This window comes from Rhinolophus sinicus, chromosome 12 (assembly GCF_057876585.1).
Source record: "Rhinolophus sinicus isolate RSI-liver-muscle chromosome 12, RSI-T2T, whole genome shotgun sequence".
Classification (NCBI taxonomy): domain Eukaryota; kingdom Metazoa; phylum Chordata; class Mammalia; order Chiroptera; family Rhinolophidae; genus Rhinolophus; species Rhinolophus sinicus.
In genome coordinates this window covers 13,521,183-13,539,885 of record NC_142512.1, presented here as the reverse complement: position 1 = coordinate 13,539,885, position 18,703 = coordinate 13,521,183, and the positions used below count along the sequence as shown (strand labels likewise).

Below are 18,703 nucleotides of genomic sequence, written 5' to 3'. Positions count from 1 at the left end.
AGGGGAGAACCCAGGCTGAGGCTGGCTGATCACCGACTGACTGAAGGTCTGGTTTCTGCATAGGATGACTCGCTGGACCAGCATAGAAATCCCCAAATACCAGAACCACCTGGAGAATTGATTAAAGTTACAGATTTTCAGGCCTTGTCTCAGGACTTAACAGGTCTTGGGAGGGGCCTAGGAAACTACATTCTATATTTATTTTTTTAATTGGATGGGTCAATGATTGGATTGATGTGATAATGCAAAAATGGTGCACGCTAATGGTAGAATATAATTTTTGGATATATGGGTTCTCACTGTAAAATTCTTTTAACTTTTCTGAATGTTTGGGAATTGTCATAAAAAAATGCAGAAATAAAATTTAATTTCTTGAATAATACATTCAGATGATTATAAAATGAAAAAGTGGTAAAAACCTGCAGTGAAGATTACCTCCCCTCCCTGTTCCATATCTGCCCATTTCCTATGCATCCCAACTCACACCCATCAGAATGGCTACTTTAAAACAAACAAACAAACAAACAAACAAACAAAAAACCAAAAACACACAGAAAATGAGTGTTGGTGAGAGAATGTGCAGAAATTTGAGCTCTTGTGCACTGCTGGTGGGAATGTAAAACGGTGCAACCACTATGGAAAACATCATGATGGCTTCTCAAATAATTAAAAATAGAATTACCATATGAGCCAGCAATTTCCCTTGTGGGTGCATACCCAATAGAATTGAAAGCAGGGACTCCAACAGATATTTGGACACCCATGTTCATAGCAGTATTACTCAAAATAGCCAGAAGGTGAAAGCAATTTGTGTCTATCGACAGATAAATGGATAAACAAAGTGTGATTTATACATATAATATAATATTAGTCAGCCTTAAAAAAGAAGGAAATTCTGACACATGCTACAATAGGGATGAACTTTGAGGACATTATGTTTCATAAAATAAGCCAGTTACAAAAGGACAATTACTATATGGCTCCACTTATATTACGTACCTAGAGTAGTCAGATTCATAGAGAGAAAAAATGGTGGTTGCGAGGGCGAACAGGGAGTTATTGTTTAATGGTTACAAAGTTTCAGTTTGGGAAGAAGAAAAACGTTCTGGAGATGATGGATGGTAGTGATGGTTATACAATAATGTGAATGTACTTAATGCCAATGAACTGTACACTTAAAAATGGATAAGATGGTAAATTTTTACCACAATTTTTAAAAAAGGTAGCCATTGTCATTAGTGGTTATTCTTGTGAATCTTATTTATCTACGGGAGTGAATACAGATATAGATTCATATTCCCTCTTTGTTTACCAAAAGGCAGCAGACCACATGCACGCCTCTGCGTCTTGCTTGTCTTACTTGACACTGTATCTTGGAGCTTTCTCATTTATCAGCTTGGTAGATGGTATAAGTGCTGCTCTTCATTCCCAACTCGCATCCCCCGCCCCCAGCCCTCCTGCACCAACCTGCCCCGCAGAACCCAGCAGCCACAGAGTATCTTCACAGGTCTCATCTCATCCTCCTCTCCTCTGAAGACTTCCACGGCTCCCCACTGCCCACACTCCTCAGCCAGCACATGAGGCTCTCACTGCCTTTCCAAAACTCACTCCAGATATTCCCTTTCCCCTGGTTGTCTCATGCTATGCAGCATGGTCCCAGTGGTGGTTTTTAGTTCAGATCCCTTGGAGGCCTCAACTTTTGGGGCTCTGTGATTTTTTTTCATGTGTTTTCTCCCCTTGGATGGAATGCTTTTCCACCTTATCACTCTCTCCCCGTAGCATCTCCATCTTTTAAGACCTTAAAGGAGGGGATCCTAACTCTTCTCTGTAGCCTCCAGCACAAGGGCCTGGCATTATCAGAGTTCAATAAATCAATGTTTGTTAAATGAATAAATCTACCTTCTCAAGCCTAGCTCAAGGGTACAGGGCCTGGGGGAAGAGGTGGTGCGCAATGGAAGTTTGGGGAACATGGCCATTCTACTTTCTATTCTAAATTCCTTTGGAATGTACATCAAATTTCCTCCTCAAAGTCATAGCGGACTGAGAACTTCTGGTCTGGCTGGAGACAGGAGAATGAACCCACCACTGGGTTAGAGCCATACTTGAGGTACTATTATACGTACTAATGTTGTCATTGAAAAAGCTTGGTCTTGGGCAGTTTCTCCAGAGGGTGAGTCTGGCAAGGGGAGGGAGGACTTTTGAAGGAGGAATTCCCTGGGGAGAGAACTTAATCTGGTAATTTTTGCTATATCAAAGTACCACATGTACAATTGTTTACTTGATTTTTCTTTAAAAAAATTGAGCCACATTTAAAACCTAAATATTTAGTCTCGCCTCTTCTAAGCATTCATACCTGTGAAATCTGTTCTAGTTTTATTTTTAATAAACAGCAAAATTAATACATACTCAGGTTAAAAAAAAGGTTTGTTTGTGTACCACCTGAAGTCGTCGTGTGCACACACCCTGGCACACACTGCCTTGGGACATATGAAGGATGATGGCCTGGGGTAGCCGACAGACGCTTGGCATCTCAGAGCTGGAAGAAGCCACTTCAGAATTTTCACCACTGGGCGCGAGGCTATATTTAAATGCTTGAGAGCCCTTTGGACGGGAAGCCACAGAGTGGGATCAACCAAAAGAATCCTGAGAAAAGGAGACAAATAGCTTGGACTTGAGGATAAAATTGACAAGGGCAGAGGGTGACCCAAGAGTGGGGCTCCGGGAGGAGGCAGAGAGTAGCAGGGGTGGGGCACTGGGTGAGCAGCAAGGCTCTGAGTCATGCCCCAAGCCCATGAGAGCCAGCAACTGACCTGGTCTGGCCCTGATTCCCTCTCACTGTCGTATAGCACGCACACCTTTAAAATCGCCAACTCTGGGTGCAGAGATGCTCTGGGACAGGTGGGGGAAGGAAGCTAAAGAAGAGAGCACAGAGGTTTGTTCTCAGGGTGGTATACGGAAGGGAAACCTCTCCCCCTTCCTGGGGCGGTGGCAGCGGCAAGAGAAAGAGTGCTTGAAATAAGCCTGTGACGAAGGATTTACTGACTCTTCACTCTTCATCCCAGAACCGAAAGCCTCTCTGACAGCTGAGTCCTCAATGCTTGAGACAGGTAGGCCAGGGTCAGGGACAGAGTCAGGAGTGAAAAAAAAGGTATGTTGTTTCTGATATAAAACTAGGACTGCTGTTGGAAAAAACATGGAAAAATTCATAAACGCATAGGCAAAAAACAAAAACATAAGTTCTACACCACCCTACAGATAGCTATCATAAATATTTTGGTGTTTAATCTTACAGCCTCTCTCTCTATAATAATGTATATACTATATATGCTTATGTTAAAATAATTATATAATGCATAATTATAACATACAATTATTGTAAGATAAATGGGATAACATTGTATAAATACTTTTAGGACCTGATTTTTTTTCAGTTGTCATCTTGTGATTCCCCAATAAACATTCTTTTACACCCTGATTTTTAATGGATGTAGTCGTTTATTTAATTAATCTATTGGTTGATATTTGTTTCCAATTTCTCTATTATAAAAAAATCTGCAATAAGTGTTTTTATTGCAAAATCTTGGTGTTTGTCATTAAAATAATTATTAGAGTCAAAGTATAATATAATTTTAAAGACTTGTGATAAATATTACCAAATTTCCTTTCATAACAGTTGTACTAATTTAGACTCCTTCTAAGCAGCATATGACATTACCCCTTATCACCCTTATTCACCTTGCCTGAGTATTATTATAATTTTATTTCCACACACACGCACACACACAACACAAACAAACTTAAAACCTCCCACTTCCTACTGTCATCGCTGTCAATATCCTAGCTCAAGACAACATCAGAATCTTGTTTGGAATGCGAACTTAGCCTTTCAACTTCTCTTCCTCTTTCCGCTCTCCTTCCTTTACCCTGCCCCCCATGGTCTGTTTTCCACAGAAAAGCAATTATCTTTTTAAAAAATGTACATTAGTTTTCCTTTGCTTCTGGTCATAACAGAGTGGCTTGTATCAGACTGGACACATACGCGCGCGCACACACACAAACATACACACCTGGTTTAAGGCTTCAGAGAGCAGCCAAAGTGGGCAGAACTTGAGTAAACATGATCCTGTATAAGAAAGAAAACACACTGAGTTGAGGGGGGGGGTCTTCTCCACTGTTTTTTCTTAAGGAAATTCCTTAAGGAATTTGCTGATTTGCTTGGGAGGCATTGAAGCTGAGCAGAAAATGGTGGCCTCAAGTTTTGGTAATAATCACAAGGCTCAAAAATTGGAGTTTCGGATCTGACAAGAAAGGGAGATCTGGTCAATATTCTAGGGTTTCACTTGAGACACCTGAGGGACTATGATTTATGAATAAGGGTAATCCAGAAATAGACCAGCCCACACAAAACCTGGGACATCTCACTTCCTGACCGGATCAAATGATTTGACCCTACTCTAACTGCCTGAGGAAAAAAAACCCAAAAACAAAAGCCCCAGAAATTTACACCTCTCCTGGAGAAATAACATTATCTAGAGCCTCTACAACTTTTTAATTTACCCAGCATCCAGCAATTAACAAAAATTAACAGATATATCAGGAGACACATCCAAATAAGCAAAAACCAAGAGAAAAAAAACAGATGATAGCATCAGATCCAAAGGAGAAAAAGATATTGATATTATTATACATGGTCTCTAATACATTCAAGAAAGTAGATGGTCAACTAGTAACAGTTTTAAAAAGAACAAAATGGAAATCCTAGAATTGAAAAATACAATTACTGAAATTAAAAACTCTATAGATAGGTTTAACAGCAGGTTAGTGTAACAGGAGAGAAGGTTAGTAAACTGTTAGGTCAGTAGAAAATATTCAGTCTGAAGTATGAAGTGGGGGAAAAAATGAAAAATACAGAAAAGAGCAAGAGAGAATACAGCATGTGGTGTAAAGATCTAAATTACATTTAATTGGAGTCACTTAAGTAAATAGTGAATGGTTCAGAAGCAATAGTTGAAGAGTTACTGATTACAGATTTTATGATATTAATGAAATACGTTAAACCACAGATTCAAGAAACTCTACAAGTCTTAAACCAAATAAATACAAAAAATCCCCACCTAGGCACATTGTAGTAAAGCTTCTAAAAATCAAAGACAAAGAGAATTTTTAAAATTTGGGCTAGGGAAAGAACATTACCTTCAGAGGAGTAGTAATACTAACAGCTCATTTTCAAGATAAATGATGGAATCCAGGAGACAGTGGAAGTCAAGGGTACATGTTATAATCTTTAAATGACTGAAAGAATATGGCTGCCAATGCAGAATTTTGTACAGAGAAAAATATTCTTCAAAAATGAAGGTGGAACAAATGAAAACAGAGAGAATTCATTGACAAGAGAGCTGCACTGAAAGAAATACTAAAGGACATTCTTCACACAGGATGAAAATGATCCCAATGGAAGCAAAGAAATGCAGGAATAAATAAATGATAAGAGGTAAATGTGTATGAGGTAAATGTGTGGGAAAATACATGAATATTGACAGTATAGAACAAAAATAATATCTTAAGAGTTTAAAAATTAAAATATTTAACAATCATAACCAAAAGGCAGAAGAGGGATAAGTAGAGTTGAATTGTAAGATTCTTGCATTATCTGGGGAGTGGTAAATGTATAAATTGTAGCAGACTAATAATTCAAGGATGCATGTTGTAATTTCTTGATAACCATTAAAAGAATAATAAAATAATGTATCATTTAGAAGCTAATGGCAGAAACAGAATAATTTCCAAAATCTAAAAAAAGGTTTTAAATAGGGACATTTCTTAAAAATGTCTTTTACTATTTGCATTTCTTCTGCTATGAACTAATCTGTATCTTTTGCCCAATTTTATATTTAGATTGCTTCCTTTTCTTATTGATTTTAGATGGATATTAATATACATACTTAGAAATATGTGTATGTGAATGTTGCAAGTACTTTCTTGCAGGGATCAGTTTTAAATCTTTATGCCTTGGGCAGAACCCTAAGGGTCTGGTTTGACCACTTGATTTGACGTTAACGAGAAGAGGTCGGTTGAGTCTTATGCTTTGCACCTAGTAGGTAGGAGCTCAACTAATGAACTGAATTGAGGAGGTCAAGGGGCTAAGCAAACATGGGGTGCTACATTATTGTCATTTAGGGAGTACGGAGTTATCTGAACCCATGACAAGAGTAGCAAATGGTGAGTGTTTAAGGCCAAAGGAGCCGAAACAAACTGGGCTGGGAAGAACTACAGGAATCTCCAGAAGTTTCAGCCAGCTGCAGACTCGTGTGCTGCCTGCGGCTGTGAGTGAGGAGGATGCCTGGAACAGAAATGTGTGATGCAAACCTAATCAAAACCGGCAGGTGGCACTCTAATGACCTCCCATTGCTATCCAGACTCCCAGGGCCAAGACCGTTTTTGAGCAAGACGAGGTGGAAACTGACCCGGGCATGGGGAGCCTCCAAGCCCTAAGTTTTAGGCTCTGTGCTTCCTCCAGAGGTGAAATCCCAAAGATCAAGAGTCCTGTGGTGTTTTTTTATTTTTCTATGCTTGCTTTGCCCATGGGTGCCTGTATAGCACCATCTGTTCAATTCAAGTTAGACCAATATGGCTCAAACTTTGATGAGCAAACAAATTGCCTGAATCTCTTGAGAAAATGTAAATTATGATTCAGTACGACTGGGGTGGGGTCTGAGGTTCTGTATTTCTAACAAGCTCCCCAGCGATGACTCACACTTAGTCATTCTAACATTTAGAACATGCTGCCTATAAGGTCCCCCATCTCTGCAACATGGGAGGTAGGAGAGAAGCCAACCAGGACTCTGCCCTCAAAGAGTTTATAGCTTCCTAGAGTAAACTCCCACTGTAATGTGTACAATACAAGTTAAGAGTGTGTCTACTTACTGTGTGACCTTGGGCAAGTTGCATGACTTCTTTGGGTCTCAGTTTCCTCATCTGTAAAATGGGAACAGTAACAGCCTCTACCTTATTTGAAGATTAAAGCAGGATATTGTATGTAAAGCACTTAGCACAGTGCCTGGCACATAGTAAGCCTCAGCAAGGCTTGGGGTACACTAAGAAAGTATGGAGCAAGACAGGGAGCCCTAGCGGGGTGGTAAACTGGAGGGAACAAGAGGTGAGGGGCAATCTTCACAAAGGTGCCATCGCTGGAAAAGAAGGGGGTCAGGGAGGTGAGGACAGAGCCAGGAGGAGGGTGTGTCTCCAGATAAGGTGATAGACCTAAGGGTTGCTTTTAAGGAAGATTTAATAATGCTGCGGGCTAAGCAGGCTTCCTTCTGGAAACGGATGGGGTGCACAGGAGCAGATTTTCAGGCAGATCAAGCTTCGGCTTTCAGCACACTCCCCCGTTTCACATCTGCAGGTGTTTTAGGGCATTGTGGGAGGAGCTAAGAGGAGCCCAGGATCACCCTGGCCCTGCCCTCATGCAAGGCTTTGCCATAGCCGGCCCAGCCTCAGCCTCACTGCTATGGGTTCTCAGCCCTAGTACCTGAGTTTACCTATGTGCTTTAAGAAGGGTGGTGTTTCCATAGCATCTTGAAGGTCCACAAACACTTATTGACTAACTTCCAGTGCTTTGCTGAATGCTCCTGGGGATACAGAGACAAATCCACACAGCCCCTACCCTCACTGGGTGACCCTGAGGAGATAAAACATCACCATGGAAAGGAATCATCAATGATGGGCTTCAGTAGCGGTTCTTACAAATAGTGCTTTTCCTGTATGGTGAGACTAAATGACACATGAGACCTGTAGCCACTGTGGATGTGACAGGTGTTCAGGGTAACTCTTCAGACCAAGTGGTCTGACATGATGCAGCCTGAAGGAGTGGGTCAGGGTTGGAGAGGCAGAAAGGAGGAGGAACACTGCCAACTGCTAAAGTGACACATTGGACCGTATGAAGCCAATTACACGTTATCTCGTTTAAGCCTAAACAATACTGTGAGGTCAGTACTGGTTTTACTTCCATTTCATACACGGGGGAAATGAGACTCGGAGACGCAAAGCAGTTCGTTCAAGGTTTCACAGCTGGAAGTGGTAGGTGGAGGCTATCTGACTTGGTTTATTCTCTTAAGTACCCCGTATGTGCTGTGCATCTCCTCCCCTTAATAAGTGACAGCTTTCCCCCTTGCCCTTCCCCTCCAAATACAGGGACAGTCATACACGCCTGTAGTGGAAATGGGGACTTTTGAAGGCCTGGCTAAAGAGTTAGGACTTGAATTTCTTTTTTCACTTCTTCCCCAGCACTGAAGTCTTGCTCAACTCCAGCTAAGCAATGAGGCTGGCAGGGTTGCCTCACTTCTAGAAGGCAGGCCCAAGCCTTCCTGGCCCAAACCCACTTCCTGTCCTTGTGCCTCGTTTGTCAGAAGATGATTCTCACGCTTCCTGTTGACTTCTACTTTGTTTCAGCCGGTTCAGTGACGTCCTCCTGAGGGCTGCTGTTGATCTGATCAGTGAAGCCTGTATCAGGACCAGGTACATTGGGATAGTGGGGTTCTGCTCAGAGAGGGTCTGGGGAGGGCAGCCCTGAGACACACCAGAATGGGGGACTCCTGGTGGTCTGAGGACACTCTCAGATCCCCATGTGACGAGGGACTGTCAAAGACTAAGGTTAGTTTGTGAGGTTGGTTATGCTCCTGTGGGGGTGACACCAGGGGTTTGCTTTGGTGGCTTCCTAAAATCACATTGTCTGCCCATATTCCTCTGAGATTTCATCACCTTAATGTGGTTTTCTATTTCCTGGGCTGCCCAGGTAGCATTGTTCTGGGTTGTAGCAAGTGCTTCTTGGGTTCAGACAGATTTATCTGGGACTGACTAAGGCACAGTTGGTGTGAGGCTTGAAATTGTGCTGAGCTGACCAAGTTAGGGGCTTGTGATTAAGTCCTGACTCCTTGTTTTTCTTGTGGGCAAGTCACTTCCCTTCCCTCTGAACCTGTTTCCTCATCCACAGGAATGTCAAAATATCTCTATGTTGTGGGATTTTTGCGATGCTTAAACAGGACAATGATTTTGAAAGTGTTTTGTAAACTGTAAGATGGTATTCTTCCAGGTTTTATTTCATTTTCTAAATGGAACTAGACTTTTTAAAAATGATAACATCATAGTTGAAAAAAATCCAAACAAGGCAGTGACAGTTTTAACATAATTCCCTGAAGATTACTAGTATTGACACCTTGGTGTATAGACTTCTAGAATAAAACAATTAAAAACAGTTTTTATTGTGGTAAAATACACATAACAAAAAATTTACCATTGTTAAATGTATAGTTCATCCCTGCCATCCATCTCCAGGACTTTTTCATTTTCCCAAAGAGAAATTGTACCTATTGAACAATAACTTCCCATTCCACTGTCCCCCTGGAACCTGGCAACCACCATTCTGCTTTCTATCTCTATGAATTTGACTACTTTAGGTACCTCATATATAAGTGGAATCATATAGTACTTGTCTTTTTGTGACTGCCTTATTTCGCTTAGCATGATATCGTCAAGGTTGATCTGTGGTATAGCATGTGTCAGAATTTCCTTTCTTTTGAAGGCTGAATAACATTTCATTGTATGTAGAGACCACGTTTTGTTTATCCATTCTTCTGTTGATGGACATTTGGGTTGTTTCTACCTTTTGGCTCTTGTGAATAATGCGGCTATGAATATGGGTGTACAAACATCTGTTTGAGTCCTTCGAATTCTTTTGGGTATATACTCACAAGTGGATTTGCTGCATCATATAGTAACTCTATTTTTAATTTTTTGAGGAGCCTTCATACTGTTTTCCACAGTGGCTGCACCATTTTACATTCTTACTAGCAGTGCACGAATGTTCCAATTTCTCCACTTTCTCACCAACACTTGTTATTTTCTCTTCTTTTTTTTGATAGTAGCCATCCTTCGTGTATGCAGTGGTATCTCATTATAGTTTTGATTTGCATTTTCCTAATGATTAGTGATGTGGAGCATCCTTTCATGTACTTGTTAGCCATTTGTTTATCTTCATTGGCAAAATGGTCTATTTAAGTCCTTTGCCCATTTTTTAATTCACACTGTTTGGGTTTTTCTTGTTGAGTTATAGGAGTTCTTTATATATTCTGGAAATTAACTAGACTTCTAGACTTTTAAATATTTTTATGTCAAACTCTACTTGCTATCCTGTAACCTTTTTCACTTAATATCTCTTGAATATCATCTCATGTTAATTTATAAATATCTATCTTGTCTTTCTTAACAGCTGTGTAGTATTCCAGTACATGGGTGTACTATGATTTATTAAACCAGTCTCCTACCGATGGGTGTTTATGTTGTTGCCAATTTATTGGTATAGTTATAAACAATGCTGCAGTAACATCACTGAACATACATTTTTGCATACAATCATTATTTCCTTAGCATAAATCCTTACAAGTTGATTTCTGGGTGAAAAGTTATACATATACTTACAGTTTTAATTCCTTTTTCCAGATTCCTCTAATAAATGTCATACCACTTTATTATTTTCAATTTCATATCCACTTTTATTAAAACAACACAAAGCTAACAATAAAAATAGTGATTCCTTGGCCCACCTTCCATTTCCTAGTTCTCCCTATCAGAGACAACCATTTTCAATTATCTTAGTTGTTTCTATTTCCAAATAAAGTACCTAATGTGAGTGTTTTTTCTATTTTAATCATTATCTATTGACTTCTTATTATGAAAGGTAAGATATAGCACTCTTTTTTTTTTTTGTATTTTAAATATATTTGTAAATTTTATTCTACACATCTATTTTGAGCACCACCCCTGAGGTCCAAAGGAGCGAAGTGAGTTCTCAAAGACCTGTAGGTGACTTCGGTAATGGGCCTCTTCGTCTTGCCTGTCTGCTGTGCAGGGAGTCCTTTGTGGAGTTATTGTTCGATTCGTTGTAAATTCCAGGGGAGCTTTACAGAGGCTCACCTCACGCCGCCATTTTGATGACCTGTCTCAGATATAGCACTCTTCTATCATTTTATCAACATTATTGCTCCACATCTTCTTCATATGGTTATATCACAAATTTTGGTTAAATCAATATTCATGTTTATGTTATATAAGTAAGTGATGCTATGACTATGTAAGCATTGTTCTCTGAGCTACGTAATATATTATTATTATTACTATTATTATTGCCTTTCTTTTGCCTATTTTCCCCCCTTTGAGTTGATAGTTGCCTCGGTTTTTCATTTCCTTGATTTTTATATACATATCACTGATTCCTTTCCAACAGAGATATTAAAGTTCTCTCAATATGAACAGACACATCAGATAATTTCTCAGTTTCCATCTTCTTTTCTTTCGTTTATTCCTCGGACACATCTCCCCACAGCCTTATCCTACTGCTGCAGTCTGGGCTGGTCGCTCTCTTTTCCTACTGCTCAGTATTGTCCTGGCATATCCCTACCGTCATCTTAGGAATTCCCTCTTCATTCTCTTATGTAGGCCCTTTCTCTTTTTGATCCCACTTTTTTGTTTGTTTGTTTGTTTGTTTTTTTATACATTTTTTAAAAATTGCGGTAAAATATACCTAACAAAGTTTATCATTTTAACCCTTTTTTTAAAAGTACTCAGCTCATTGGCATTAAGTACATTCATATTGCTGTGCAACCATCACCGCCATCCATCTCTAGAACTTCTTTGTCTTCCCAAATGGACCTCTGGACCCATTAAACACTAACTCTGCAGCCCCTACCTGGCAACACCATTCTACTTTCTGTCTTTATGATTTTGAAGAGAATCATATAGTATCTATCCTTTTGTGTGAATTCCCACATTTTCTTCTTCATTTACTTCCTTATTTTGGTGGCATACATTTTCTAATACATAGGAAGTAAGTTTTTTGAGTTTTTGACTGTCTGAAAAAAGGGCTGTATTTTATCCTTATACTTGTTTAAGGGACTGGCTAGATTTAGAATATTGGATTGGAAATAATTTTCCCTCCTAATTTTAAAGACAATGCTTCATTGTCTTCAATCTTCTAATTGTTGAGAAGTCCTATGCTATTCGATTCTTGATTTTTGTGACCTGGTTTTATATACATGGAAGATTTTAGGATTCTCTCTTCATCCCTGGGGTTCTTAAATTTCATTGGTAAGTATTTTTTCATTCATGGTGCTGTATACTGAGGAGACCCTTTCCATCAGACTACTCATGTTATTCAATTCTGAAAAAAATTCTTGAATTATTATCTTAAAAATAATTTCTTCCTCTTCATGTTTTCTTTTCTCTGTTTCTGGAACTCCTCTCATTTGGATGTCGGATTTTAGGGTTTATCCTTTCATTTTCTTGTTTTTCATCTCCAATTTGGGAAATCTGTTTTTTATTTTCCTTTTGGGAAGATTTTCTCAATTTTATGGTCACACCCTTCAACTGCTTATTTTTATTTCAACCCTCATTATAAAAAAGATTCTTATTCTTGCTTCTTTTGTAGCCCTATGTTCTTGTTTCATGGATGTAATATCGTTATTTCTCTGAAAATACTAAAGTGTTTTTATTTCCAGCTTACTTCTGCTCCCCGCATTATATCTATTATTCTTGAATTTCTTTTGTGTTATTTTGTTCTCTTTCAAAGTGGAGGCTTTCACAAATGTTTGGTGATTCCTTGTTGAATGTTCATGTTTATGATCAAGGAACCAGATACTGATAGGAGGTTTTGTGTGTGTGTGTGTGTGTGTGTGTGTGTGTGTGTGTGTGTGTTGGCTGTTGGGCATCTCTGTGGGGTAATCAAGTAGGCAGATCAGACCATGTGGTTGGAGACCTGTCTAGATCAGTCGAGTTCTATTGAGAAAAACTCTCTGATCTCCTGCTTAGAGGCTACAAGCCAGGCTGCCAGCATTCTGGGAGGCCATGAGGGGAAGGAAGGTAGGGTCTCATCATTCAACATGTAGCTTTTGAAGAATTCCCCCCTTCCTCTATCCTGCTTCCCTTCCCTTTATCGTGTAGTGACTTAGCGTTGCCCTCTGTGTGCCCAGTGTCCCCAGGTCTGAAGCTTCTCTGTTTTAGTTTCTCCAGAAAAGAAACCTCCTCCTCCTCCTGCTGGAGTGAGAGAGAGGGCTTGTCAATTAAGTGCTTTGTAAATACACCATACTTCCTGTTTTCAGCTCCACCCCACCCTGTCTTCTGATGTAGCTGGCACCTCCAATTCCTGAGCCTTTCTGGGGTTCAGAGGCACAGCACTGATTGCTTCTGGCTGGCATTGAGTTTCCAGCCTTCTCTGATCCACCCGACCAGCTACCACTTACTTTTCCAGCTTCCAAGATTCTGTTGACATCTTTTGTCCACTGTTGCCTCCTCTTTTGTACTCTGTCTTGGTGGGTTTCTACCTTTGAAAATTCTTGTTCTGTCTTTTTTGTGGTGTTTCAGGAGGAAGTAAAGATACATGTATTCAATCCATCATGGTAACTGAGATGGTTATAGTAGCATTTTCATTCCAACCAGCATAGTCTGAGAGCATTGGCTTCCTCACATTTTTATTAGCACTGGGTGTTGTCATTTGTTTTAAACTTTGCTAATTTGATAAGCAAAAAAGTGATATCTCTGTCATTTTAATTTACATTTTTAGAAATTATTAATGATATGATTGAGGATCTCCTTATATGTTTATTAGCCATTTGTATGCCTTCCTCTTATTTATATCCATTGCTCATTTTTCTACTGGGGTAGGATAATTGTTAAATTTTTGATGTATGTTCAGCTCTGTAAAGAGGCTTAGGCTCAATCCCTTATTTTCTTGTATGTGCAGTCTCAGAGCCCAGGCTTCAGAAAATAGCAATTCTTAATGATTGCGTCTAAAATTTTTGGTGATTTTTTTTCCTCCCTTGGATTACAAAAATAATCTGTACAAATTTTTCTGCAGAAAATTTGGAAAAAACAGATCAACACATACACACAAAAGAAAATGTAGATTGCCCAGAGATAGCCACCAGCTATAAATATATTCTTACAGACTTTTTTCTGTATGTTTACTTATAAAAATAAAAGCAGTCATTTTATTTTGTATTCATGCTTTTTACTAAATCATAATTTGTTTTCATATGATTATACATTTGTCCTATGACATCATCATTAGTGGCTACATGCTATTCCATTGTGTGGATATATGATCATTTATTTAGTTAATATCCTATTGATGGATTTTTAGGTTCTTATTGGTTTAAAATTTTAATTCAAAGTCTTTTGATCATGAACTCATTTAACCTTGTTTCAACCGCATATCTGCTTAGCAATCTCTTTTTTTGTGGGGGAAGGATAAAGGTAAACTTTAATGCTTTTCCGGTTAAATTATTACTAATTCCAAATTAATGAATACAGACTCATGGAGATTTTCTAGCACTTTCTGTCTTTTCTGGTTAAATTATTACTAATTCCAAATCAATGAATACAGACTCATGGAGATTTTCTAGCACTTTCTGTCTTTTTTTCTGTGGGACAGGCGGAGAAGGGTCACTCTTAGATTCTCATTCTTTTCCTCCACAACTTTTGATTAGAGTGAACATGATGAGGGGCAAAAGCACCAGGAGGAGTCAGGTTTGGAATGATGAGAAAAAAGAAGCAGATCAGGCAGGCATCTGAAGAAATCATCCAAGAAATAGTAGCTTAAAAGAGAGGAAATCTGAAAGACCAAACTGGTCTAAGAGTTGAAGATCTGAATTCTGTCCCGGAGTCTGCCACTGCAGCCTTGGGCGGCTTGCTCACCCTCTCTGGTTTCCTCGTTGTCAGTCGTCATCTAAGGTGGATTTCTAAGCTCTCTTGTATCTTCTGAGGTTCTATGAATATGGATTTTGTCACACGAACTATGTGATCCTGGATGCGTTTCTTAACCTCTCTGAGACTTGCTTTCCTCATCTGTAAAGTGGGAACACTAATAGCTCCTTCATAATATTGTTGTGACTGGATGTGTGTAAAGTGCTTGTCGTAGGGCCTGTCCCATATTAAGTATCCAATAAATGAAAGCTATTTTAATTGCATGCCAATTGTTACACAAGAAGAAGACAATTATATCCTCCCACACTCTGTGTAGGAACTCTGCCTTCTCAAAAGTTGTTTTCAAAGTTCAGTCTGCAGCTGGGACAGAAGCCAAGGGGCATAGTACACAGTCACCAGTAGCCGCAGACCTCCCTCTTCAGTTCATTCTTCTCCAGGGCTTGGACGCTGTCCAGATGTGGGCCAAGTAAACAGGCAACTGTTTAACACAGATAAGTAGGATGCATGAATGTTGGTTGACAGGGGAAGAAATAAACCCCACTTTTCAAATATAAAATATCCATGAGTGTAACAGAGGGGAACTGACCCCTAGATCACATGAATCACCAATGTAGGGATACTATTAAGAAAAAGCCGACATACTTTCAAGTTGTGATTAATAAGCATGGAGATGGGAGGAAGAAGTTGTGGATATAGCTGAAATTTTGCTCTTTGCTGCCATGCGTTTTTGGACAAATTACCCTTTTCTGTAAAAACAGGAGGCTGGTTCTATTTTTGTTCCCCAAAGGATGGTCTGTGTACTATTGGTGGAATGGAAAGTGATGTTACATGGCACAGAGATGAACATTTGACAATTTAATAGTCATGCATTTATTTTATGGAATACTAGGGGAAAATAACTAGCAATTAATTCCATGATTTCATAGATATGGTTGTTTAGGATAAGGCTAACGTAGGATTGAAGTTCATTTTTTAAAAAGTGAGTCAGTTAAAAGAAAAATTCAAAGATGATATGCAGAAATGGAAAACATTGTAAAGGGGTAAATTGGAACATCAGATGTGGTGGGCAGCATAACAGCTCTCCAAAGACGTTCGTGTCCGAATGCCCAGAACCTGTGTATGTTACCTATATATAGCTACAAGGACATTGCAGATGTGATTAAGTTAAGGATTTTGAGATGGGGAGATTATTCTATCAAGAAAAACTCTCTAATCTCCTGCCTGAAAGATACAAGTCAGGCTGTCAGCGTTCTGGGACGCTATCAGGGGAAGGAATCTGGGGTCTCACCACTTAATATGTAGCCTTTGAAGAATTCCTGCTCCCTCCATCCTGCTTCCCTTCATAAGTTAGTGACAGTCTTTTCCTGTGGTGTGCCCAGCGTCCCCAGGTCTGGAGCTTCTCTGGTTTAGTTTTTCCAGAGAATAAACCTAGTCCTTCCAGCCTGCTGGGCTGGATTACCTGGGTGGGCCCAGTGTAATCAAAAGGGTCTTTATAGGAGGGAGACAGGAGGATCAAAATCAGAGAAGGCAGTGTGATAACAGCAGCAGCTCTTGGAATAATGATGCAGCTATGAGCAAAGGAATACTGTGGACTCTAGAAGCTGGAAGTGGCAAGAAGCTGATTCTTCCCTAAGAGCTTCCAGAAGGAACCAGCCTTGCCAGCACCTTGAGTTTAGCCCTGTCTCATTTTGGACATCTGATCTCTAGAACTGTAAGAGAATAAATTTGTGTTGTTTTAAGCCATTAAGCTTGTATTAGGTTGGTGCAAAATTGCATTTTTTGCAATTATTTTTAACCTTTTAAACCGCAATTACTTTTGCACCAACCTAATACTAATGTGTTATGGTAGCCCACAGGAAATGAATACACCAGACCTTACGTGCACTTGACATTGGTTCATTCTGCAAATTCAGCAATTCCCCATTGTATAGCAAATGAATGTTGGCATGAATAAGATGGTCTTTGGTCATCTACCTCCCACTATCTAGGAGAGGGTTGACCCTGCCAAGACATTGAGCAACTGGCCAAGGAGAGGCAGGGCTTTCAGTGCCTCCAGGAGGGTGCTTTGCATCTAGAAGACAGGAACTGTCAACTGTTATCATTTGGTTCAACCTGCTCATTTTACAGATGAAGAAACTGAGGATCAGAGAAGGGAAGTAACGAGCCACATTACCTGTGATGGGGCTGATTCCGCAGAGAAGAATAAACAGCTGAATTCCTAAGGCAGTGGGAGGGAACAGCAGCAGGCAGAAGCTGACTGGGTTCTCACACCAGGGTGCGGAGCCCTGAGAAGGGGTGGGGAGCCCTGAGAAGGGTGCAGAGCCCTGAGAACGGGTGGGGCCTGCACCTTTGCTGGGGGTGGAGGGTGGATCTTGCCACCTTTGATCACCTTCTCTATGACTGGGCCTCTTGCTCTCACACTGCTTCCTCTAATATCTCTTATCAGGCTTTTAATAACCATCCTGTCAACACACGACTTTGGAAAATCGTTGAAACAGCAACATGCTTGGAGAAAGGGCTCCCTTGCTGTCCCCTATCCTGACTTCAGCACTTAAGTTAACATCGTCTCTTCTGCCTGGCCTGCTCCCTTCCAAGGGACGCTTATTTCACAGAACGGATGTTTCTACTGTGATTGTCAGGAAACTTGATGTTTCATTTCTGCATATCATAATTTATGAGTCAAAATTGGCCTCTGTGGAATGGACATTCCTGAATAAAACCCAGTCTCCTAATTTTGAGCAGAAAATATTTTCCCTATAAAGGCCACAAGACCTCTTGGTTGTAATTTTCAAAGTGGATCTCAAGACCTGTGTTGTATTAGATAGGAATTGATGAAAACTAGTGTGAAATTCCTCCAAGAGCCCATGGATTGTCATTTACCATATTAGGTTGAAATTATAAATGATTAGGGTCTTGTCTCCCTTATTTAGACAATGGTCACCAGACAAGTGACCCCCAGAGAAGCAATCCTTACATTCCGGTTGACCTATCGTTGACATTCCAGGTAGTTCTACCACGCAAAGTGCCAAATATCATGTTGTCAGTTAATAGGTGTTTAGAAGATATGAAGTTGAAAAAAATTGTAGGGTGGAAACTTTACATCTGTAGAACCAGCATATACTATATGTTTACAGGATGGGATACCATCAAATTGGGCTAATTAGGGAGTGACTGCAGAAGGAATTAATTCTTCTTTTTTTTTAATGTGCAAGGACCTTATTCAGAAGTATTCCAGGGAGCAGAAACAAGGAGGCAGGATATGGAGGGGGGAGAGTCAATATGAGGGTTCGTTCTCAAAGTAGCTACCATCTGATATAAATAAAAAGCATTGGATGGCTCGATCTCCATCTTCCAATAGCCATTTGAACAACTGTTATCTGCTAGAGGAAGGATTTCTCTGTCAGCCTCTGTCTCCCAATGGTGGAAGTTTTGCTCCATTGGGTGTTAACGCCCCTACATGTCCACGCTACATAAGTGCCTAGGGAGACCCACAGCACCTCGTGTCTCAATAGCAGGCAGTCTAAGACTTGTGCTTGGTGGTGATGAGCCAGAGCCAGATCATGCAGAGCCATTTCGATCCTCGATCTGGTTGCTTCTGCCAATACTGTCTCTCATTGCTTTAGCTTTTTTTTTTAAAGTCTTGACTCGTGGGGAGTTTGTGATCAATGAAAAACTCCACAACCTTTTGTTTCCCATTAATGACTATCGTGTTCAGTATGTGGGCAATTGATTTCCTTTTCGAACTTCAATGTTGCACTCATTTATCTCTTTTAAATTTCATCCTGTTGATGGTGGCCCCATTGCTTCAGCTGGTCAACATCATTTTGTACCTTGCTTGGTTCTGTCATCCAGAATATGAGGTAATTCTTCCTAGTTCTGAATCATTTCCAGTGCCCTCCTGTGGATGTAAAATGGCTTTGAAATTACAGAGAGATGACAAATGGGAAGTGAG

General features: G+C 40.0%; 1 protein-coding gene and 1 long non-coding RNA gene across 3 annotated transcripts in view; one reads left to right on the top strand and one right to left on the bottom strand.

Moving 5' to 3' along the window:
- The first annotated feature begins 8,408 nt into the window (after positions 1-8,408).
- Positions 8,409-18,703, top strand: part of NDEL1 (nudE neurodevelopment protein 1 like 1) — a 48,488-nt gene continuing 38,193 nt past the window's right edge. For both annotated transcript variants that reach the window (XM_019745163.3, XM_074320843.2), the window contains exon 1: positions 8,409-8,514. The gene's annotated coding sequence lies outside the window, so the exon portion shown is untranslated. The remainder of the gene's footprint in view (positions 8,515-18,703) is intronic.
- Positions 14,035-17,058, bottom strand: LOC148756467 (uncharacterized). Its single transcript, XR_016018072.1, has 2 exons — positions 16,925-17,058; positions 14,035-15,229 (listed from the first exon to the last, which is right to left on the bottom strand). It is a non-coding gene; the product is annotated as an uncharacterized LOC148756467 (long non-coding RNA).